Source organism: Ceratotherium simum, chromosome X (assembly GCF_057802395.1).
Source record: "Ceratotherium simum simum isolate JZ-2026a chromosome X, ASM5780239v1, whole genome shotgun sequence".
In the NCBI taxonomy this organism is placed as follows: Eukaryota; Metazoa; Chordata; class Mammalia; order Perissodactyla; family Rhinocerotidae; genus Ceratotherium; species Ceratotherium simum.
In genome coordinates, this window is record NC_141940.1 from 83,296,893 (window position 1) to 83,323,468 (window position 26,576).

Consider the following 26,576-nt stretch of genomic DNA (forward strand, 5'->3'; position numbering starts at 1 on the left):
AGAGGCTACTATGAGCATCTATATGCCAACAAACTGGACAATCTAGAAGAAATGGAAAAATTCTTAGAAACATATAGTCTACAAAGACTGAAGAAGGAAGAAATAGAAAATCTGAATAGACCAATTACTAGTAAGGAGATTGAATCAGTAATCAAAAATCTCCCAAAGAAGAAAAGCCCAGGAACAGATGACTTTCTTGGTGAATTTTCCCAAACATTTGAAGGAAAATTAACACCAATCCTTCTCAAAGTATTGCAAAAAAAAAAAAAAAAATTGATGAGGAGGGAACACTCTCAAGCCAATTTTACAAGGCCAGCTTTATCCTGATGCCAAAACCAGAAAAGAAGACTACTGAAAAGAAAACTACAGGCACATATCCCTGATGAATATAGATGTAAAAATTTTCAACAAAATACCAGCAACAAAATTCAGCAGCATATTAAAATGATCATTCACCATGGTCAAGTGGGATTTATCCCTGGGATACAAGGATGGTTCAACGTATGCAAATCAATCACTTTGATACATCATATTAATAGAATGAAACAAAAATTCATATGATCCTCTCAATAGATGCAGAAAAATCATTTGACAAAATTCAACATCCAGTCATGATAAAAACTCTAAATAAACTAGGCATAGAAGAAATTTATCTCAACATAGTAAAGGCCATATATGATAAGCCCACAGCTAACATACTCAATGGTGAAAGGTTGAAAGCTTTTCATCTAAGATTATGAACAAGACAATGATGCGAACACACTCTCACCACTCATATTCAACACACTACTGGAAGTCCTAGTTAAAGCAATCAGGCAAGAAAAAGAAATAAAAGGTATTAGAATTGGAAAGGAAAAAGTAAAATTATCTCTATTTCCAGATGATATGATTTTATATAAAGAAAATCCTAAAGATAACCAAAAACTGTTAGATCTAATTAATGAATTTACCAATGTGCCGGATACAAAATTAACATAGAAAAATTCGTAGTGTTTCTATATATTAACAATTAAATTTCTGAAAAAGAAATAAAGACATCTATCCCATTTTCAATACTACCAAAAGAATAAAATACTTAAGAATAAATGTAATTAATGAGGTGAAACATCTCTACACTGAAAACTATAAGACACTGATGAAATAAATCAAAGAAGGCACAAGTAAATTGAAAGATATCTCATGCTCATGGATTGGAAGAATTAATATTATTAAAATGTCAATACTACCAAAATCCATCTATAGATTCAATGAAATATCTATCAAGATTCCAAAGGCATTTTTTACAGAAGTACAAAAAACACTCCTAAAATTTACATGGAATGATAAAAGACCTCAAATAGCCAAAGAAATTTGGAGAATGAAGAACAAAGCAGAATGTATCACACTTCTTGATATCAAGCTATACTATAGTATAGTCAATCTATAGTCATCAAAACAGTATGGTACTGGCAGAAAAATAGACAAGTAGACCAAGGAAACAAAATCAAGAGCACAGAAATAAACCTAAGTATATACAGTCAACTAATATTTGACAAAAGAGTCAAGAATACTCAACAGAGAAAAGACATTCTAATAAATGGAGCTGAGATAATTGGATATTTATAGGTAAAAGAATAAAACTGGACCCATATCATACAACACTTACAAAAATTAACTTGAAATGGATTAAAGACTTAAATGTAAGACCTGAAACCATGACATTCCTAGAAGAAAACATAGGGATAAATCTCCTTGACATGGGTCTTGGTAATGATTTTTTGGATATGGCATCTAAATCACAATCAGCAGTATCAAAAATAAACAAGTGGGACTACATCAAACTAAAAAGCTTCTGCAAAGCACAAGTCTTTCACATCAATGAAGTGAAAGACAATCTATAGCATGGGAAAAAAGATTTGCAAACCATATATCTTATAAAGGGTTAATATATAGTATATAATATATAGTATATAAAGAACTCATACAACTCAAAAGCAGAAAACCAAATAACTCAATTAAAAAGTGGGCAAAGTACCTGAATAGACGTTTCTCCAAAGAAGATATATGAAAGGCCAACAAGTATGTGAAAAGATGCTTAACATCACTAGTCATTAGGGAAAATCAAATTAAAGCCACAATGAGATATCACCTTATGCCTGTTAGAATGGCCATCAACAAAAAGACAAGAGATAACAAATGCTGGCATGGATATGGAGAAACCCTTGTGCACTATTGGTGAGATTGTAAATTTGGTACAGCCACTATGGAAAACAGTATGGAGGATCATCAAAAAATTAAAAATAGAACTACCATATCATCCAGCAATTCCACTTTTGGGAATACATCCAAAGGAAACAAAAACATGAACTAGAAAAGATGTCTGCACCCCCATGTTCATAGCAACATTATTTACGATAGTCAAGACATGGAAACAACTTATGTGCCCATGGATGGATGAATGAACAAAGAAGTTGTGGTATATATATACACAATAGAATATTATTCATCTATAAAAAATGATAAAATGCTACCATTTGCAGCAACAAGCATGGAATTTGAAGGCCTTATACTAAGTGAAATAAGTCAGACAGAGAAAGACAAATACTCTATGATCGCACTTATATGTGGAATCTAATAAACAAAAACAAAAACAAACTAATAGAAAAAGAGAGCAGACTTGTGGTTTCTAGAGGTGGATGGTGGGGGGAGGGGGAATTTGAGGAAGAGGTTGAAAAGGTACAAGCTTCCAGTCATAAGATAACTAAGTACTAGGGATGTAATGCACAACATGATGACTATAGTTAAAACTGCTGTAGGATATATAGATAAGTTGGTAAGAGAGTAAATCATTAGTAGTTCTCATCACAAGGAGATTTTTTTTTCTTTTATTATTATTGTATCTATATTAGAGTTCAGTTAGCTGAACTTATTGTGGTAATCATTTGACAATACATGTAAATCAAACCATCAGGCTGTATGCCTTAAATTCATACAAGTGATGTATGCCAATTATTTCTCAATAAAACTGAAAAAAAACTCTCAAATTTTATCTCACTTTATTTTGCACTGCAATCAGTTATTTCTTTGCTTAGCCTTTTTTTCAAAACAATTCCCTGAATATTTTATGTGAAACACCCATAGACCTAAAAACAAATCTACTGGATCATGATATATTGTTCTTTTAGTATGATGTAGGTTGCAAATTACTAATATTTTATTTAGAATTTTTGCATCTATGTTCATAGTGAAGTTGAGCTGGCTTTATTCAGTTTGATTATCAGACACTATGATTTGGGAAGTGTATTTTATCACTTTTTGTCCTCTGGAATTTTAAAAAGATCTGAGTTTTCTGATTCTTATTTTTTGTTTGTTTATTTGATTTTTGTTTTTGGTGAGGAAGATTGACCCTGAGCTAACATCTGTGCCAATCTTCCTCTATTTTTGGTATGAGGGATGCTGCCACAGCATGGCTTGATGAGCGATGTATAGGTACACACCTGGGATCTGAACCCATGAACCCTCAGCCAACAAAGTGGAGCTCATGAACTTAACCACTATGCCACTCAGGCGGTCCCTCTGATTCTTAACCTATAAACTCACATGGGGATTTATCTTTTTTTTTTTTTTTTTTTTTTTTTAATTTTTTGTTTATTGCAGTAACATTGGTTTATAACATTGTAAAAATTTCAGGTGTACATCATTGTACTTCTATTTCTGCATGGACTACATCATGTTCACCACCAAAATACTAATTACAACCCATCACCACACACATGTACCGAATTATCCCTTTCACCCTCCTGCCTCCCCCCTTCCCCTCTGGTAACCACCAATCCAATCTCTGTCCCTATGTGTTTGTTTATTGTTGTTATTATCTACTACTTAATGAAGGAAATCATACGGTATTTGACCTTCGGGGATTTATCTTTAATGTCTTTTCCCACTTCTTCTGTGATGATTCATCCATCCAGCCTTTTGACTTTGGCTTCAGCTTTGGGAGTGCATAGTTATCTAGAAAATTATGTATATTTTCTAAACAACTGGCAGAAAACAGTACAAATAATCACTTTTTCATCCCCTCCTGCACTCTGATCTCTGAGAACCAAAGAGTCTTTGTTTGTGACCTTCTAGTAAAGGTTCAATAATCTTGAGTTTATTTGTTGTCCCCAGAACACACTTTGTTGTCTTCTGTCAGTTACCTAATATTTATCAAATATTGTTTCTGGCATCACTGATTAGTGTTGCAGTTTTGTTTGAAATAACTCTCAATTTAAAAATGGCCAAGTAATAGAGAAAAGTCAGAAAAATTGAAAATGAAGTTGCTTTGTGGTTTGATGATATACATAAATGTAATTCTTTTCTGAAATTGACTGGAAAATAAGTCAGAAACTTGAACAACCATTTTTGCATCAACAGACATACAGAATTCTGGAAAATCGGCAGTATTTCTCTTCTCAATTATTTCCTCCTCTCCATTATGTCAAGATCTTCTTGTAAGGTGTTGCCTTTTCCTAGGCCCTTCTGAGATAATGACATTTTTATTGTCCATGGTTTTACTTTCTCTAATTACCTCACTTGCTCTTAACCTGCTTTTAAAATATCTCTTTCTCCCTTTTTTTTTGCACTTCTGAATCACATTTTAATTTCAAATTATGGTGCTTGCCTTTTTCCATGCATGGAAGACAAAACAATCAATAGAGACCTAGAAATCTGGAAAGTGTCCCACAGAAACAGAGGAATCACTCTATACCCACATGACCTGAAATGTGGTAATTTTTCTTCACTTTTTAATATAAGAAAGAAACTTTCAGTATAACAAAATTCATTTTCATTACAGATAGCTGCATAGACATTCACTAGAATCTCTAGTTAAGTTTGTGAGTAAAAAATGTTTTTGAAATTTTTGTAAGCCTGAGTTTTATAGTATTTACTTGTTTTTTGCTCAAATTGTATGTTGCTATGCTGAATCATTTTACTCTTCAACCAATGAATTTGTGTATTATTTAAGTATAACTATTGATTGGACTCATGTGAAATAGGTGAGACCAAGTAGGACATCATGGATATGCACCTAGGATAGTGTTTTGTACATAGTATTTGCATGAATATTGCATGATAAATTAAAGAAAGATTTAAAAGCATAAAAACATATACTATTATTTACCTCTTTCTGTTGCACTAGGAGCAGCAACATCATCTCTTTGGTTCTTAATTTTATCCATTAGAGAGCCAAATTAGAATCAGAATGTCACTTTTTGAGTCAGAGAAAGGGGTATTGTTCAATAATTCAAATATTTAATGAAACAAGTTTAGATAAGCTTGATATAGTCATCTCTCTAGTGGTGAGACTCCTGCCAACAGAGTTTGGGGTCCAGGAAAATAAATATATCCACCCTCAAAAAGGCCTTTTCTTCCCCACTGCCTCTAATTTTTTTTACTTTCCATTGCTGACCCCCTATTCCTCTACTCCTCACTGTATTTTTCTTTTTTTTTTTTTTGGTGGGGAAGATTCACCCTGAGCAAACATCTGTGCCATTCTTCCACTATTTTGTATGTGGGTCACCACCACCACATGGCCACTGACAAGTGGTCTAGGTCCGTGCCTGGGAACTGAACCCAAGCCACTAAAGTAGAGTGTGCTGAACTTAAGCACTAGGCCATGGGGCCAGGCCCTCTATTCCCCACTTTTAATTGACACATCTTGTCTGTTTGCCTTCTAATACCATTTACACAGCAATGATGTCTGACATACTAAATAAATCCAGATTTTGTTTGTTCTTTAGGCTTCTGGTCAGGGAAATATTTTGACATTAAGGTGCCTTTGTGTATAGTTCATCTTAACCACTGTTTGCCAGCTTTACACTTAAACATTCCAAATTTCAAAGAGGCCTTATTTGCTCCCCTGTCTACAAATAATATTACCAAATCTTTATCATGGGGAAAGATCCTTGCCTTCCTGTTTAAGCACTTACTATGATCCCAGTATGTAATCTTTCTTATACTTATCTTTAGAAGTTATTCATATACATGCTAACATGCATCTGTAAAGTGAAAAATGTGTTATTGATTATTTGGTATTAGATTTTTGCATTCAGAAATTTATAAAAAACTTATTACCAGACCGTGTGTGATGGCTATTATAAGACGGATATAAAAACCATAATATGTACAATTTTAACCGAAATATCACATACACTCATAAGAGATACCATATTTCACTGTGCGTGGGTGCCATAAATTATAAGATATGCTATTATTTTATGTAACACTAAACATTTTTATTAAATGTTACAAATTAAATGTAAGGTGTATCCTGACTTAATAGTTGTTAAAATGTAAAAAAAAAATGGTGCCCTAGAATTGATGAAATATGGTACAAGCATATGAAACTTTAGAAAATGCAAAGAGTAAGCCTTGAATATTTCACACACTTCTTTATGATTTTCTTCTTTTTGAAAATGAGCATATTAGAAAAGATAAATCTACTTTGATAAATTATTTTTATTTATATTTATCTAGTTTTAATTCAATTTGATGAATAGATAATACAGTCATATGTGTCTATATATACATATGTGTGTATATGTTTGTGTATATACACAATATGTGTGTATATACACATGTATATAAATGCACACAACACACGTGTGTTTTCTGTATATATTTAAAGGCATACAGTGAAAGTCTCCTTCCTACCTTTGTATCCTATTAACAGGCTGTACCATGTGTTAGGTTGTGTAACCTTAAGTCACTTAAGTTCTCTGAAACTTTATTTTTATTTCTGTCAAGTTTGGGAAAATAATACCTACCATATAAAGTTGTTGTGGTGTTCAGAAATCATATATGTGAAAGTAGTTTGTTTATATTAGAAACTCAATAAATTTTATTTTCCTTCCTTGTGGTATGCAGTTCCCCACCCCCTTTTCTTTGTAGTAAGTTTCAGGCTGAATAAAGCTAGATATAAAGGAGAGAGGAAGTACAGAAGAATTACAGAGAGGTATAACAACGTGGCAGTCTATCCGTTGAAGTTGTAGATCAGGTTTCTGTTATTTGCTTTCATTACCCAATGGCTAGAGGTAGTCGTAAAGTCATAACCTATGAGGATGTCAAGGGATGGATCTTTGAGAAGATAAACAAAATTGACACACTCTTAGCCAAATTCACTCAGAAAAAAAGAGAGCAGTCTCAAATAAAGTTAAACATGAAAGAGGAGAAATTAGAATGGATACCACAGAAATACAAAGGATTATAAGAGAATACTATGAAACACTATATGGCAACACATTGGATAACCTAGAAGAAATGGATAAATTCTTAGAATCATACCACTACCCAAAACTGAATCAAGAAATAGAAAATCTGAATAGACCAGTCACAAGAGATTGAAACAGTAGTCAAAAACTTCCCAAAAAACAAAATTCCAGGACCAGTTGGATTCTCTGCTGAATTCTACCAAACATTCAAAGAAGATTTAATACCTATCCTTCTCCAAATATTCCAAAAAATTGAAGAACATGAGATATTTCCTATCTCATTCTATGAGGCCAGCATTACCCTGATACCAAAACCGGAAAAGGACAACACAAAAAAGGAAAATTACAAAGCAATATCCCTGATGAATATAGTTGCAGAAATCCTCAATAAAATATTACCAAATCAAACACGGCAATATATTAATAGGATCATATACCATGATCAAGTGGGATTTATTCCAGGGATATAGGCATTGTTCAACATCCACAAATCAATCAATATGATACACCACATTAACAAAGTAAGGAATAAAAAGCACATGATCACTTCAATAGATGCAAAGAATGCATTTGACAAGATCCAACATCCATTTATGATAAAAACTCTCAATAAAATGGGTACAGAAGGAAAGTATCTCAACATAATAAAGGCCATATATGACAAACCCACAGCCAGCATCATACCTAATGGTGAAAAATTGAAAACCATCCCTCCAAGAACAGGAACAAGAAAAGGTTGCCCACTCTTACCACTCTTATTCAACATAGTACTGGAAGTTTTAGCCAGAACAATTAGTCAAGAAAAAAATATAGAAGGTATCCAAATTGAAAAGAGAGAGTTAAAAATCTCACTGTTTGCAGATGACATGATTCTATATATAGAAAACCCTAAAGAATCCACCAGAAAACTATTAGAAATGATCAACAACCACAGCAACGTTATAGAGTACAAAATCAACTTACAAAAATCAGTTGCATTTCTATACACTAATAAAAAACTAGTGGAAAGAGAAGGCAAGTATACAATCCCATTTACAATTGTAAACAAAAGACTAAAATATCTATGAATAAATTTAACCAAGGAGGTGAAAGATCTATACACCTAAAACTGTAAGACATTCAAAGAAATCAAAGAAATCATAAAGAAATGGAAAGATATTCCATGCACATGGATTGGAAGAATAAACATAGTTAAAATGTCCATACTACCTAAAGCAATCTACAGATTCCATACAATCCCAATAAGAATCCCAATGACATTCTTCATGGAAATAGAGCAAAGAATTCTAAAATTTATATGGAATAACACAGGACTCTGAATAGCTAAAACAATCCTGAGAAAAAAGAACAAAGCTGGAGGCATCACAATCCCTGACTTCAAAATATACTACAAAGCTAAAGTATTCAAAAGAGCATGGTGAGCCACCCCTGATGTCCTAGAGGTTAAAGTTTGGAATACTCTGATTTGGCAGGCCAGGTTGTGTTCCCAGAGGCGGACCCACACTACTCCTCTGTCAGTGGCCACGCTGTGGTGGCAGCTTACATAGAAGAACTAGTAGGACTTATGAGTAGAATATATAGCTATGTACTGGAGTTTTGGGGAGTGAAAAATAAGAGGAAGATTGGCAACAGATGTTAGCTCAGGGCGAATCTTTCCTAGCAAAAATAATAATAAAAAAAACAGCATAATACTGGCAGAAAAACAGATACACTGATCAATGGAACAGAATTGAGAGCCCAGAAATAAAACCACACGTCTATGGACAGCTAATCTTCGACAAAGGAGCCAAGAACATACAATTGAGAAAGGAAAGTCTCTTCAATAAATGGTGTTGAGAAAACTGGACGGCCACATGCAAAAGAATAAAAGTAGACCATTATCTTTCACTATACACAAAAATTCACTCAAAATAGGTTAAAGACTTGAAGGTAAGATGTGAAACCATAAAACTCCCAGAAGAAAATACAGGCAGTACACTCTTTGACATCGGTCTTAGAAGGATCTTTTTGAATACCATGCCTACTCAGGCAAGGAAAACAAAAGAAAAAATAAACCAATGAGACTTCATCAGACTAAAGAGCTTATGCAAGGCAAAGGAAGCCATGAACTAAACAAAAAGACAACCCATCAACTGGGAGAAAATATTTGCAACTCATATATCTGATAAGGGGTTAATTTCCAAAGTATATAAGCAACTCATACAACTCAACAACAAAAAATGAACAATCCAATTAAAAAATGGACAGAGGATCTGAACAGACATGTTTCCAAAGAAGATATACAAATGGTCAACAGGCGCATGAAAAGATGTTCAACATCAGTAATTATTAGGGAAATGCAAATCAAAACTACAATGAGATATCACCTTACACCTGTCAGGATGGCTATAATTAACAATACAAGAAATAACAAGTGTCAGAGAGGATGTGGAGAAAAGAGAACTCGCATACACTGCTGGAGGGAGTGCAAACTGGAACAGCCACTACGGAAAATAGTATGGAGATGTCTCAAAATTTAAAAATAAAAATACCATACAATCCAGCTATGCTACTACTGGATATTTATCCCAAGAACATGAAATCAACAATGCGAAGAGATTTATGCACCCCTATGTTCACTGCAGCATTATTCACAATATCCGAGACAGGGAAGCAACCCAGGTGCCCATTAGTAGATGAATGGATGAAGAAGATGTGGTATATATATACAACGGAATACTACTCTTCCATAAAATAACAAAATCGTCCCATTTGCAACAACATGGATGGACCATGAAGGTATTATGTTAAGTGAAATAATCCAGACAGAGAAAAACAAACATATGATTTCACTCATATGTGGAAGATAACACATGGATAAGGAGAACAGATTAGTGGTTACCAGATGGGAAGGGGGGGAGGAAAAAAGAGGTAAAAGGGCACATATGTATGGTGATGGATAAAAGCTAGACTATGTAGGGTGAGCAAGATGCAGTCTATACAAAAACTGGTATATAATATAGTACTCCTGAAATTACACAATGTTGTAAACCAATATGACCTCAATAAAATAATTAGAAAACAAAACAAAGAGCTTTCCTAGTCTCACTTGCAAGCTGATGGTGGACAGGTGACACCAATATAGAGTGAGAAATATTTCCAAACATATGGGGAAAATTTCTTAGGAAGCTTCATGGAAGGATTTGCCTTTCTTGCAAGAGGAGAGCTTTTTTTTACTACCCTCCCCTCCTTTCCTGCAAGGATGCTTTTCTCTGAAAATCTGATGCGTGGAACTGCAGTAGCCATCTTGCAACTATGAAGAATAGTCCAAGAGAATTATAGAGCTGTTGACCCAGATCTCTGACATTTTTGAATTACCAAGTAAATCAGGGAACCACCTGCTCCAGATTTATTCTTAATAAACAAATAACCCTATGGCTTATACCACTGAAGTCAAGTTTTCTGTAATTTGCAGATATGCATTCTAAATGACACAAAGCACTAGTCCTGGAAAACTCATTTGCATGAATTGGGCTAATAGTAGAGCATGTAGGGACAAATCTTAACACGATGTGAAAAAGTCTAACCTGGGCTCACCTCAGACAGAAAATAATTTTTCCATAGCTCTAGACTTTTGATGTCCAATATAGTAGCCACTAGCCACTTGTGGTTATTGAGCCCTTGAAATGTAACTGGTCTAAATCCCAATTGAGTGATATAATCCACTCTTGAATATGCCATGAGCAAAATTGGATTGCATCAGTGACCTGCACTCAGGGGGTCCAAGGAAGGAGATGCTAAAATAACTATTGCAGAATCATTGTACCTGGAAATTGTGGTGGGGCTAACCTACGGTGCTTCAAGAGATCTGAAACCAACAGTGTTGGTGTGAGAGAGCTAGAGACAGGTTTACTTTTTCAGTGTTTCCATGTTCATACTCCTGATCATTTAGTTCTAAACTACCGGAGGATGTGTTTCAAATTTATGACTCACGTATTGTGAGAATTGAGTTCAGAGATGGGGAAAGGTTTACTTTTTCAGTGTTTCCATGTTCATACTCCTGATCATTTAGTTCTAAACTACCGGAGGATGTGTTTCAAATTTATGACTCACGTATTGTGAGAATTGAGTTCAGAGATGGGGAACTTTTTTTGAAAGTATCAACTAAGCACTGTAAGGAATGAAAAGCAATTTAACAGTTTTAAGAAGGAGCAATAAAAAAGTCCATATTTTCATACAGATTTTAGAATCCTTTTCTTGCGTCTTTCCTAGACTTTATCAAATTATATGAAAATTATCTATTTACCCACTTGTCTCCCACTCTAGGCTTTATAGTCCTTAAGTTCTGGAATTATATCTTATTTGTTTCTGCAGCCCAAGTCCTTAACAAAAGGACTGACACATGTCTGAGCTGTGAGTATCAAAAGGTATTTAGCAAGAGTCACTCTATATCATATAACACTAAATTGTTCATATTTCATTATGAATTATGACTATGCATTATGACTAAAGAAAAGAAAGTGTCCTAGTGACAGAAGTAGTAAAGACAGAGGAAGAGTCAGGGAGAACACCAAAAGGACTTATGAAGGGGAAGACAAATAAAAAATACTCCCCCTTCACCATCACTGTATAACTCCTTACCCTGCTTTACTTTTCTTCATGGCAGTTATCACACCTGACATTACATTGTACATTTGTTTCTTTCTGGTCTGTCCCTCAACTGGAATGAAAATTCCACAAGAGCTGGACCTTTATCTTTATTCATTGATTGATTCGTTTAACAAATATTTATTAAATACTACCTGTGCCATATACTATTCTAGGCTCTAGGTCTGTATTGCTTGCTATTAGACCCCAGCACCTAGACAAGTGCCTGGCACATAGGTGCTCAATAAATATTCTTGAACGGATTAATGAAGAAGGAGAAAGACTGAAGTACCTAGGGTACTGGATAGGTAATTCACATGGAAGTTGAAGCCTCCCAACATAATGACCATTATTGGGTTAGAAAGAAAATGCACATTTTTAATGAATATGGTAAAGATGCCAGGATGTCAATAGATGGCAAAAATTAGGAGGAGCAGGGGGCGGTGTGTTTAGGTGGCATGAAATTCGGAGAAGGAACACTTTTTATATGACAATGGAGGATAATGGTTTAGAAGTGGCATTGAGAGATTTAAGGAATGTTAATACACACACACACATTATATTTTGTTTCCTTTACTTTGATTGTGTCTAGTGAGAAAATGAGAGGCAGTATGACGATGTACTGGTTGATTGTGTTGGATGATCTGGAGACTAACTGCCACGGTTTGAATTCCAGCTTGTCATTAAGTAGCTGTGAGATTTTGAAAATTTGATAATAAGCCACTCTCCTAACATTTTCATGAGAATTATCTAAATTAATACACGCAAATCAAAAGGAAAAATATGTGTAAAAGTACTTAAAATGGTACCAGGCATATACTATAGTTCAGTAAGTTTAATTTAAAATGATAGATAGACTCTGCTGGAGGGAAAACAGAGTCCTCAGGGGAAAGAAGTAAATGAAAGGGGTAGACAGAGCATTAGTGGTAATGTATAAAGGACTTTATCATGAAATGGAACAGAGTTAGAAAAGGCACACCAGGAATTTCTGAGAGAAAGGCTAATGAGAAGAGAGGATTTTGCTTAAAGCAGAATTGGAAGGACTACAAGGAAAAGGATGGAGGATTAATGGCTTATATTTCAGATAGTGATTAAGAATGATTGCAATGAGAAGCCTTATGGAATGGCTAGCCATACAATTTCAACTAGCACCCTTACGAAAAGTCCAGGTGTAGTCACAATGAATTGGTTCTTGTGGTGCTCTAACTGGAGTTCTATAAGTAAGGACTCACCTGTGAATTTCAACACGTGAAACTCTACGTTTTTCAAACATTTGTATCTGACACATCATTCTATATGCTTATTTTGTTTTTCCTGTAATGGTCCCCCAATTTTTTGCCTTCTGTCTTTAAGTGATATTCAACATTTAATAAACGTTCGAAGATCAACAATTATGTGTAAGATATCATGAAATGTTGTATTTTGTTAAATGCTTTTTATGCATATATTGATATGATCATATTGATTTTGTCCCTTATTCTATTCATATGGTATAGTATATTAATTGATAATTAAATGTTAAATGAGACATACATTCCTGGGATAAATCATATTTGGTCATGGTACATAATCTTTTTTATATGTTGCTGAATTTCCTGCGCTAGTAGTCTGTTAAAAATTTTCGCATCTATATTTATAAGAGATATTTGTCTATAGTTTTCATTTTTTATGATGTCTTTCTGACTTTAATGCCAGGGTAATACTGGCCTAATATAATGAGTAAGGAGGTTTTCCTTCCTCTTTAATTTTTTGAAAGAGTTTGAGGAGGGTTAGTGTTTATTCTTTAAGTGTTAGAATTCATTAGTGAAATTAACTGGTCCTGGGACTTTTTGGGTTGGGAGGTTTTTATATTACCGATTCGTTCTCTTTAGGTGCTATATGTTTGTTCAAGTATTCTATTTCTTCTTAAGTCAGTTTTGGTAATTTGGGTATTTCTAGATATTTATTAATTCATCTAGGTTATATAACTTGTTGGCATGCAATTGTTCATAGCATTCTTTTATAATCCTTCTTATTTTTTAATGTCAGTAGTAATATCTCTACTTTCATTTCCAATTTAATGATTTGCATCTTCCCTCTTTCATTGTCAGTCTAGCTAAAGTTGGTCATTTTTGTTGATATAGTCAAAGAACTATCTTTTAGATTTGTTGACTATATTTTCTGTTCTATGCTTCATTAAGTTCCTTTTAATATTCATTATTTCCTTCCTTCTTGCATTAGGTTTAATTTTCTCTTGGATTCATTCTCTTATGGTGGAAGATTAGATTGTTGATTTCAGATGTTTCTTTTTTTAAATTTTTGTTTATTGCAGTAACATTGGTTTATAACATTGTAAAAATTTCAGGTGTACGTCATGGTACTTCTATTTATGCATAGATTACATAATGTTCACCACCAGAATACTAATTACAACCCCTCACCACACACATGTACCGAATTATCCCTTTCACCCTCCTCCCTCCCCTTCCCCTCTGGTAACCACCAATCCAATCTCTGTCCCTAAGTTTTTGTTTATTGTTGTTATTATCTACTACATAATGATGGAAATCATACGGTATTTGACCTTCTCCCTCTGACTTATTTCACTTTGCATTATACGCTCAATGTCCATCCATGTTGTCATAAATGGCTTTTTTCTTTTTTTTTTCTTATTTTTTATTTTTATTTTTTTTATTGATGTTTTAATGGTTTCTAACATTGTGAAATTTTGGGTTGTACATTTTGTTTGTCCATCACCATATATATGACTCCTTCACCCCTTGTGCCCACCCCCACGCCCCTCCCCCCACCCTCACTGCCCCTGGTAACCACAGTCCAGTTTTCTCTGTCCATGTGTTGGTTTATATTCCACATATGAGTGAGATCATACAGTGTTTGTCTTTCTCTTTCAGGCTTATTTCACTTAACATAATACGCTCCAGGCCCATCCATGTTGTTGCAAATGGGACGATTTTGTCTTTTTTTATGGCTGAGTAGTATTCCATTGTATATATATACCACATTTTCTTAATCCAATCGTCAGTCGAGGGACACTTAGGTTGCTTCCACTTCTTGGCTATGGTGAATAAAGCTGCAATGAACATAGGGGTGCATAAGCCTCTTTGGATTGTTGATTTCAGGTGCGTTGGATAGATTCCCAGTAGTGGGATGGCTGGAACATAGGGCATCTCTATTTTTAATTCTTTGAGGAATCTCCATACCGTTTCCCATAGAGGCTGAATCAGTTTGCATTCCCACCAGCTGTGTATGAGGGTTCCTGTTTCCCCACATCCTCTCCAAAATTTGTTGTTTTTTGTCTTGGTGATTATAGCCATTCTAACAGGCGTGAGGTGGTATCTTAGTGTTGTTTTGATTTGCATTTCCCTGATGATTAGTGATGTTGAGCATCTTTTCATGTGCCTATTGGCCATCTGTATATCTTCCTTGGAGAAGTGTCTGTTCATTCCTCTGTCCATTTTTTGTTCGGGTTGTTTGTTTTTTTTTGTTATTCAGTTGTGTGAGTTCTTTATATATTATGGAGATCAACCCATTGTCAGATGTATGCTTTGCAAATATTCTCTCCCAGCTGGTTGGTTGTCTGTTCATCTTGATTCTGGTTTCATTTGTCTTATAAAAGCTCTTTAATCTGATAAAGTCCCACTTGTTTATTTTTTCTTTAGTTTCCCTAGTCTGGGTAGGCATGTCATCCGAAAAGATTCCTTTAAAACCAATGTCAAATAGTGTGTTGCCTAAATTTTCTTCTATGAGTTTTATAGTTTCAGGTCTCACCTTCAGGTCTTTGATCCATTTTGAGTTAATTTTTGTGAATGGCGATAGCACATGGTCCACTTTCATTCTTTTGCATGTGGCTGTCCAGTTTTCCCAACACCATTTATTGAAGAGACCTTCCTTTCTCCATTGCATGTTCTTAGCGCCTTTGTCAAAAATTAGCTGTCCGTATATGTGTGGTTTTATTTCTGGGCTTTCAATTCTGTTCCATTGATCTGTGTGTCTGTTTTTGTACCAGTACCATGCTGTTTTGATTACTATTGCTTTGTAGTATGTTTTGAAGTCAGGGATTGTGATGCCTCCTGCTTTGTTCTTTTTTCTTAGGATTTCTTTAGCTATTCGGGGTCTTTTGTTCCCCCTTATAAATTTTAGTATTCTTTTTTCTATTTCTGTGAAGAATGTCATTGGGATTCTGATTGGGATTGCATTGAATCTGTAGATTTCTTTAGGTAATATAGACATTTTAACTATGTTTATTCTTCCAATCCACGTGCATGGGATATCTTTCCATTTCTTTATGTCATCATGGATTTCTTTCAATAATGTCTTGTAGTTCTCATTGTATAGGTCCTATAACTCCTCTCTAAGATTTATTATTAGGTATTTTATTCTTTTTGACGCAATTGTAAATGGTATTATCTTTTTGAGCTCTCTTTCTGTTAGTTCATTATTAGCATATAGAAATGCAACTGATTTTTGTAGATTGATTTTGTACCCTGCAACTTTGCTGTAGTTGTTGATTGTTTCTAATAGTTTTCCAACAGATTCTTTAGGGTTTTCTATATATACAATCATGTCACCTGCAAATAGTGAGAGTTTCACTTCTTTGTTACCTCTTTGGATTCCTTTTATTCCTTTTTCTTGCCTAATTGCTCTGGCCAAAACCTTCAGTACTATGTTGAACAGGAGTGGTGAGAGTGGGCAGCCCTGCCTCGTTCTTGTTCTCAGAGGAATGGCTTTCAGACTTTCCCTGTTGAGTATGATGTTGGCTGTGGGTTTGTCATATATGGCCTTTATTATGTTGAGTTACTTTCCTTCTATTCCCATTTTATTGAGAGTTTTTATCATAAATGGATGTTGTATCTTGTCAAATGCCTTCTCTGCGTCTATTGAGATGATGATGTGGTTTTTACTCTTTGATTTGTTGATGTGATGTATCACGTTGATTGATTTGCGGATGTTGAAACATCCCTGCGTCCCTGGTATAAATCCCACTTGATCATGGTGTATGATCTTTTTAATGTATTGTTGTATTCGGTTTGCCAATATTTTGTTGAGGATTTTTGCATCAATGTTCATCAGCGATATTGGCCTGTAATTTTCTTTCTTTGTATTGTCTTTGTCTGGTTTTGGTATCAGGGTGATGTTGGACTCGTAGAATGATTTAGGAAGTGTTCCATCTTCCTCTATTTTTTGGAATAGTTTGAGGAGGATGGGTATTAAATCTTCTTTGAATGTTTGGTAAAATTCACTGGAGAAGCCATCTGGTCCTGGACTTTTATTTTTTGGGAGGTTTTTGATTACTCTTTCAATCTCTTTACTTGTTATTGGTCTATTCAGATTCTCCATTTCTTCTTGGTTCAATTTTGGGAGGTTGTATAAGTCTAAGAATTTATCCATTTCTTCTAGAGTGTCCAATTTGTTGGCATATAATTTCTCATAGTATTCTCTTATAATCCTCTGTATTTCCATGGTATCCGTTGTAATTTCTCCTCTTTCATTTCTAATTTTATTTACTTGAGCCTTTTCTCCTTTTTTCTTAGTAAGCCTGGCTAAGGGTTTGTCTATTTTGTTTATTTTCTCAAAGAAACAACTCTTTGTTTCATTAATCCTTTCTACTGTTTTTTTGGTCTCAATTTCATTTATTTCTGCTCTGATTTTTATTATTTCTCTCCTTCTGCTGGCTTTGGGCTTTGTTTGTTCTTCTTTTTCTAGTTCTGTTAGGTGTAATTTAAGGTTGCCTATTAGGGCTTTTTCTTGTTTGTTAAGGTGGGCTTGTATCGCTATGAGTTTCCCTCTCAGGACCACTTTTGCTGCATTCCATATGGTTTGATATGGCATGTTATCATTTTCGTTTGTTTCCAGATAGTTTTTTATTTCTCCTTTAATTTGATCAATGATCCATTGGTTGTTCAGTAGCATGTTGTTTAATCTCCACATTTTTGTCACTTTCCCAGTTTTTTTTTTCATGGTTCGTTTCCAGTTTCATAGCCTTATGGTCTGAAAAGATGCTTGTTATGATTTCAATCTTCTTAAAGTTATTGAGGCTTGCTTTGTTTCCCAACATATGGTCTATCGTAGAGAATGTTCCATGAGCACTTGAGAAGAATGTGTAGTCAGCTGTTTTTGGATGGAGTGCTCTGTATATGTCTACTAGGTCCATCTCGTCCAGTTTTTCATTTAAGTCTACTATTTCTTTATTGACGTTTTGTCTGGATGATCTATCCATTGCTGTAAGTGGGGTGTTAAGATCCCCTACTATTATTGTGTTGTTGTTGATTTCTCCTTTTAGGTTTGTTAATAGTTGCTTTATGTACATGGGTGCCCCTATGTTGGGTGCATATATATTTATAAGCGATATGTGTCCCTTTTATCATTATATATTTCCCTTCTTTGTCTTTCTTAACCTGTTTTATCTTGAAGTCTACTTTGTGTGATATGAGTATGGCAACACCTGCTTTCTTTTGTTTGCCATTAGCTTGGAGTATTGTCTTCCATCCTTTCACTCTGAGCCTGTGCTTGTCTTTAGTGCTAAGATGTGTTTCCTGAAGGCAGCATATTGTTGGGTCTTGCTTCTTAATCCATCCTGCCACTCTGTATCTTTTGATTGGAGAGTTCAATCCATTTACATTTAGGGTAATTATTGATATATGAGGGCTTAATGTTGCTGTTTTGTCACTTATTTTCAGGTTCTTTTGTATTTCCTTTGTTTCTTGTCCCATTTGTTTTGGACTGCTACTTCAGTTTGGTTGTTCTGTCTTATGATTCTTCTAGTTTTCTCTTTGTTTATCATATGTGGTTTTGCTTTGATTATTTGTTTAGTGGTTACCTTTAGGTTTGGGCAAAAAATCTAGTGTATGAGATAGTCCATTATCTGATGGCCTCCTATTTCCTTATACTAAGTCAATTCAGTCACTTTCCTCTTCCCCTTCTAAGTTGTTCTTGTTATACCTTATTCTATCTTGTGTTGTGGCTGTGTGTTTACAGTGATGAGGTTAAATTTATTTTTGGTGCATTTCTTCCTTTGATCTTTGAATTTAGTATTTAAGTGGTTGCTAACCTATTCCGGTAAAGATCTACTTTTTCTCTGATTTTGTCTACCTACTTTTCTCCTTCCTCCAAGCTTTGTGTTCCCTTTCTCTTCTTTTTTTCAGGCCTGAGGGCCTTCTTGAGTATTTCTTGTAGTGGGGGTCTCGTGGCCATGAACTCCCTTAGCTTTTGTTTATCTGGGAGAGGTACTATTTCTCCATCATATTTGAAGGATATTTTGCTGGATAGAGTATTCTTGGCTGAAAGTTTTTGTCTTTCAGTATTTTGAATATATCATTCCAGTCTCTTCTAGCCTGAACAGTTTCTGTTGAGAAATCCACTGAGAGCCTTATGGGAGTTCCTTTGTACGTTATTTTCTGTTTTTGTCTAGCTGCCCTTAATATTGTTTCTTTGTCGTTGACTCTGGCTAGTCTTACCACTAGGTGTCGTGGTGAAGGCCTTTGTCTTTTAATACATATAGGTGTCCTGTTGGCTTCGCTTACTGGTATTTCCTGCTCCTTCCCCAGATTTGGGAAATTCTCAGCTATTATTTCCTTGAATAGGCTCTCTGTTCCTCTTTCCCTCTCCTCTCCCTCAGGAATACCTATAATTCTTATGTTACATTTTCTAATAGAGTCAGATATTTCTCGGAGTCTTTCTTCATTTCTTTTTAGTCTTAGTTCTCTCTCCTCTTCCTCTGGAGTATATCTGTATTCCTATCCTCTAAAGTGCTAATTCTTTCCTCCATATTTTCAGCTCTGTTCTTTAAAGATTCCAGATTCTCCTTTATCTCCTCCATTGTGTTCTTCATCTCCATCAGCAGTGATTGGTTTTTCTTTATGATTTCAATCTCTTTTGTGAAGAAACTCCTAATCTCATTGAATTGTTTGTCTGTGTTGTCTCGTATTTCGTTGAGTGTTTTTATGATAGCTATTTTGAAATCTCTGTCTTTTAGTTTATGGATTTCTGTGTCTTCGGGGTTGATTTCTGGGTGCTTGTCATTTTGTTTCTGGTCTGTTGATTTCATATATTTTTGCATTGTGGTTCCTGTGTTGGTTTTGTTTTTCCTCATCCTGGAAGTCTCTGGTTGCAATTTCCACCTGCCGCCACTGTCTGGTGGTAAAGGGCTGTGTAGTCTAAGCCCCCTGTGCTCTGCTCCGGTTTTTCTGCTGCGATCCGCAGTTTTGTTTGTTTTTTTTTTTTTTCCCGCTGCGATCCACGGGTCCAGTCATTTGATCAGGTCTGCCGCGGATCACTAGGTCTGGTCTGGTCCGTTGAGCTGCAGAGTCCGGGTTGCAGGGAAGGAGGGGCTCTCTCTTTTGCCCTCTGGGTCCCTGACTTGGGAGGCTTCTCGTTTGCCCCTCTTTATCCACTCTCTCGGGTGCTCAGATGTTGATGGTAGCCCTGTGGCTCCTCTGAGTCCTCTTTGCGGGAGTTTCCCACTTGCTGAGAGAGTCCAAAGAGCCACGGTTTCCCCACTGAGGGCCGCCCCTCCCCCCTCTCTGGGAGCCGCGCGGACCGGGATCGCTGATCTGATGGGGAGGGAGAGGAGTTCTCCTTACCTCTCCCCACTTCCTCCGGGGGCCCAGCACGTTCCGCTCTCAGATGTGCTGCAGTGTGGATCCCTTTGCTCTAGGTTTTCACTGTCTGGGATTCCGTTGTTGGTCTGTGACTGTTGCTTTTGGTGTATCTTGTCGGGGGAAGAGTTCACGGGAAAGCTCACTCTGCCATGATGCTGACGTCACCCATCAGGATAATTTTTTAAAAAAATCATGGATGGGGGCCGGCCTGGTGCCTTAGCGGTTAAGTGCGTTCTCTCCGCTACTGGTGGCCCGGGCTCGGATCCCAGGCGTACACTGATGCACCGATTCTCCAGCTATGCTGAGGCTCCGTCCCACATACAGCAACTAGAAGGGTGTGCAACTATGACATACAACTATCTACTGGGGCTTTGGGGGAGAAAATAAAGGGAGGAGGATTGGCAATAGATGTTAGCTCAGAGCCGGTCTTCCTCAGCAAAAAGAGGAGGATTTGCACAGATGTTAGCTCAGGGCTGATCTCCCTCACAAAAAAAAAAAAAAAGTCATGGATGACTTTTCAATGCGCAGAAGACAGCCTGCAATTAATCAAAAAATAATTGCAAATGGAGGCAGTTAGAATGGACAATTCTTTCAGGGAATTTAGAGATTGAATTAAAAGGGGAGGCAGGATCAAGGAACAGTAATTTTAAGATAAGGAAATATTAAGCCTTTTTAGAGGTGAAGAGAGAGCTGATTGTGAAAACTTAGTGCAATCAGGAGAGAAAGGGGCCTCCTAGGGTAGATAAAAGGGGATAAGATCAAAAGACTTTTAAACTTATATAGAGGTACAGACACTTCTTTCTCTGAGACTTGAAGGATAAAGAACAGAAAAAAATAAGTTGGTTGTGGAGGGTAGGCATTGGGGGAGTTGTGGGCATTCAGTTCTGGAAGCTTACCTTTAGAACATAATTTTATAAACATGGACAAAAATTTATGTTCATTGATGCATTATTTATAATATTGAAAAATTAGAAACAACTTACATGTTCAGCAATTAGCTATGAATTATGATATGCACACACAAGGGGATATAACTATAAAGAGTAATTTTTTTAAATATTTAAAAAGCAAGCATTGGTAATGTCATTGAAAATGTTCTTAATATAAAGTAGATAGGTACTTTATTTTTACCATGAAAAAATAATATATATGCTTCTATAAATAGAGTGGAAATTACTAGTTATTTCTGTGTGACAGGCCAATGAGTGATTTTTATTGAGTTCCTTCCTACTTTATGTATTTCCAAAATATCATACAATGCTCTTATGTTACAAGTCAGAAAGAAAAATATGTCTAAAACCCAAAGACAGCTCTTGTTTTTTTTTTCTTTTTTACCAGCCTGATTCAGTTTTCTCCAGTGACCTACCAGCTAGTATTCTAAGCTCATGCTGCTTCTCTGCAGAGATGAACACATGTTCCTAAAAATAATGCTTATTAAGATTCAAAAGATAAGCTGTCTTCCACAGTGGTTTCTTTATAGCTTTATCCACAACCTAATTCTAATAGGATTGTAGGGAAGGAAAAAATGGTGGCTGCCAATAGTGATTTTAGAGGCAGGGCTCTATAGAGCTCTTGTTCTTATTGTTTTGAGAAAGCAGGCTGTGTAACCCTTCAATATCTGAATCTGTGCTTGTGTGTGTGTGTGTGTGTGTGTGTGTGTGTGTGTATTAAAGCAGCATGACCAGTCTCATATCTTTTAAAATTCAGAATCTGAGAGTAAATATATCCTTAGAGATTATCCAGTTCCTTCATTTTGCAGATGATGAAACTGAGGTACAGTAAGGAGACAAGCCTTGTCTAAATTAACACAGCCTGTTACTGATTGATTCCAACTTTCAGATTCCCAGGCAGCCCTTTTTCTATCACCCTATAATATTTCCATTTGTATCTCTTCCTTACTGGCATCTGCTTACTTTAGATAAATAGATAACTCAATTAATCTTCCTAAAATATTGCTTTTACTTAAAAACTTTTAATTAATCCATACAGCTAGAAGGATGAAACCCACATTCAGCCTACCACTTGAGAACTGTCATAATCTAGCCTTACATCTCTCTGTCTCTCTCTTCCTCTCTCTCTCTCTCCCTCTTCCTTTTATTTATTCATCATTCAACAAACATTTATTAAACCAACTACTATATGTCAGGCACTTGTACTACTTATGGAAAGTTCAGTAGTGAACAAGACCGTTGGTTTTTAATGTATGAAGAAAAGACAAATCACTTGAAAATGAATTACAATAAAGCTTGATGAATGCCATAATAGACTTATTGAGATGGACCTAGATTTAGACTATTTTAAAGCAGATATTTTAAGACCTTTTTTTGTCATGAACACTTTTGGTAGTCTGGTGAAGCCTATGGACCTCTTACCAGAATAAGTTGTAAGATATATAAAATAAAAATACATGACATTACAAAGTAAATCTATTATATTGCCGTACAGTTATCTCAAATACTAAAAACAAATTTGTAATATGGTATGTTCTTGTTTATTAATGTATTAAAGAACAATATCTAGACAGTTCTAATCACTGCTATAATTTCAAAGTAATGATCATAAATGATATTTTGAATACTTTCAACAGATGCAATATGAAATCAAAATATCTGTGATTTCTATTGGTGTCAAACTCACAGTACTGCTGATATTGCTATGGCTTCCTGCCTACATTTATAATTAAAGAAAATCCTAAATTTTGGTTAGAAGTTAGTGAAAATAAAAATGTATTTTTTTCCCGTCCAAGTTTACAGACCCCCACAATTTTATATGTGGAACACTTGGAAGGTCCACGGACACCAAGTTAAGGACCTTTGTCTTAAAGCTTCTTTTTAAAACAGCTTTATTGAGATATAATTCACATATCACACAATTATCCATTTACAGTCTACAATTCAATGGGTTTTAGTATATTAACAGTTCTATGAATCTTAGAACACTTTTATCACTTCAAGAAGAAATCTTTTACCCTTTAGCTTATCACTCTTCTGTCCCTCACCACTCCCCCACTCCTCCACTCCCCCACACCCTTAAGGAACCACTAATCTACTTTCTCTCTATATAGATTTTCCTATTTTATATAAAAGGAATCTCTTAAAGTTTATTAAACAGTACCCTCATGTATCATCATTCTCATCCCAGTTCAAATGGTACCCCTACAGAGAAACCATCTCTACCCACTCAATCTCTACTACTTCAACAAGCCAGGTCTATCACATTTCCATGTTTTATTTCCTTCATAGCTCTTAAAATATGATTATTTATTTATTTACACATTGATTGTTGGTCTCCTCTACTTAAACACCATCTCATGACAGTCTTTTTCACATTATATTTTCATGTCCTAGAACAGTGCCTGGTGCATTGTTAATTATTCAATAACTATTTATGAAAAGGATTAATCCACAAATATGAACTCTGTTCTGAGATGATAAGATGGGCAGCATATGGAACCAAACATTTTACTTAGGAAGAGGTCGCGGTGGGGGAGGATGTGGTACCTGTCTAAGGAGGATCTGCACAGTGAATGACTAACAGAATGTTAGATTCCCATCTGATGATGGAATTCTCACATTAGGAATGGGTACAACAGTCCCTTGCAGCTATTGGTGTTTTTGCAATAGGGTGCTGTTGCAATTTGGGGTATATCAATTCCTTTTCATTGCATACATATAGTAACTTTAGCTCTACTCATTAAATGCCAATAGCACACTACTTATTGAAATAACCAATGAAAGAAAGAGGGAAACTCATTGGCTTAGAGATCAATGGTCCCAGAATTTGGGAAACTATATATTTTCAGAGAGCTTCTAGGAGAAACCCAGGCTGTCCCTTACCAATTGTGTGGTGTTGGACAAATTGTTTAGCCTATATATTTCTGTAAAATGGGAATAATAATATCCACATTTCAGTGTTATTGTAAGGATTAAAAGAACAGGTGGCAAAGCATGTGAAGGTGCCCTATAAACTATAAAGTGCTAGAAAATTTTGATATGGGCCAAGTATTATTAACTCTAGGGCAAGGAAAGCAGTATAACACAGTGGTTAAGAGCATGAATTCAGATATTGAAGATCTTGATGTGAGCCCTTGTTCCACAAAGTAGTAATTTAGTGATTTGATGTAAGATATTTAACCTCTCTGAGCCTCAGTTTCCTCATCTATAAAATGTGGATAAATTTTGTAACTACTTCACGTGGTTGTTATGAGAATGAAATGAGAGATCATAAACAATGTTCCAAGCACTGTACTTGACACACTACTCAATAATGGTTAGCCACTATGTTTCTTACTACGTTCCCACTGTGTACAGCAGATTGCCTATATGAAGGGCCCCAATTTTGGCTCCCCAGCCTCGCTACTGTAACCCAACAAGCAATTTATCTTCAGTTTCTTTGTCTGCATAGGCAGGCAGTTGCCTTTCTTTCTTTTTTTCTTTGACATTTCTTCCTAGTAAAGGACTCTGCTTCTAGAAAGCATTCAAGAAATTCTTTCAAGTCCCTTACATAGAAAAGCATGACATAAAAACTAGGTGAAGCAGTCTAAAGTCTTTGGTTTTCCAGAAGATATTAGAAATCATTACTGTGTATAGTTACCCACAACCGGTCCCTAAATACAGGTACAATACTTTTTGGCATTCACAATTCAAGTTTGACACTCTATATAAAAATTTCCCCTTTCATCCTTTAATGCTGGCAAGTACATAAGATAAAATTTTAGTAATCCTAACCTTACCTGTATCCCACATTAAAGAATGAGAAGAAAGCTTTTTGTCTCTGTTCTTCCATATGTCTTTCACATAAATAATTGATCTTTCATATCTCGATCATGTCACTTCTCTGTTCAAAATCCTCTAGTGGCTTCCCATGACATACAGTATAATATATGGCTCAGGGGGGGAGTCAAGATGGCGGCGTAGACAGACTCTGAAGTCACCTCCTCCCGTGGACACAGCTAATTTACAACTACTCGTGGAAAAATTACCCCTGAGACAGAACTGAAAACTGGATAAGAGGAACACCTGCAACAACGGACAATCCTAACTGGGGTAGAAGAGGCAGAGACTCCCTTCCTGCGAGGAAAAACGCTGCCTTCACAAGCCGCCAGCTTCACGGCTGCCGGGAGCAGCTCACAGGTACACACCCTCCCTGGAGGCGTGGGGCACTGAGCCGGGGTGCGCCCCCGCTGTGGGCATTTTGTGGACCCAGCACAATCGAGACCAGCGACATAATATCTGACTTTGCCTGCTACTAAAGCATTGGGGAGCACCCCCAGAAAACCCGGTTCACAAAGAAACTAAAACTGGCTCTTAAAGGGCCCACGCACAAACTCACCCGTTCCAGAAAGCATCCTAAAATCACCAGAAAAAAAGGTATACAGTGCTTTGGTGACAAGAGACTCACCTAATAGGCCCTGAGTGCATCTTGGTGAGGGGTGAGACCTCTCCAGGGACTGGGACATTGGCGGCGGCCATTGTTGTGGCCCGGTGTGGGCGTGCTGACACAGACGCCATTGGAGTTCTCCCTGAGGCCTGCTAGCCCAGGGTCTGCTCCACCCGCTAGAGCACCGATTCAATCCAACTCAGCCAGGGCAGGCAGCTCACCCTAGAGACTGGCCCCACCCAACAACAAGCCCTCAGGCAACATGTGGGCCTGCATAGATTGGTGACTGGATTCTCTGCAGCCTGGCGACTGAGCCGACTTGAGTGGGGCAGGGTGTGTACAAGGAGTGGGTGGAGAGTGTGGGGCTCCTGCTGTGGAGAGACTGGGTCCGCTTGGGGAGGTCGGGGCGCTCACACGGGGCAGGACTGTGTTGACTGTGTGTGTGGACCTGTGGGCAACAGGGCTTGTCAGCTGCAGAAGACTTGTGCTTCTCAAAGACCCACATAGGAGGGTTGCCCCACCTTCCAAAGCCTGAAAGAATTGGGTGCTCCTGTGCCTGAGGCCAGCGCCACCCAGCTGCAATCCTCAGAGAGCTGACAAGAGACCTAATAGGCTAGAGGCTTACAGCAATTGTAAGGCCCTGAGCCTAACAACCTGCCACGCTGGGGGCCTACTCACTTAAAAGAAATACTGCAACACAAATGTGGTATTAGAACTTACAGCCAACTGTGCTGGGGCTCCC

General features: G+C 36.4%; 1 long non-coding RNA gene across 4 annotated transcripts in view; it reads right to left on the bottom strand.

The window, feature by feature from the left end:
* Nucleotides 1-26,576, bottom strand: part of LOC147911912 (uncharacterized) — an 85,865-nt gene that overhangs the window by 45,315 nt on the left and 13,974 nt on the right. For 3 of the 4 annotated variants that reach the window (XR_015550607.1, XR_015550605.1, XR_015550604.1), the window contains exon 1: nucleotides 25,856-26,013. The exons of the other annotated variant lie outside the window; for it this stretch is intronic. This is a non-coding gene — a long non-coding RNA (uncharacterized LOC147911912). Of the gene's footprint in view, nucleotides 1-25,855; nucleotides 26,014-26,576 lie in introns of those variants that run through there. 4 annotated transcript variants of the gene reach the window in all.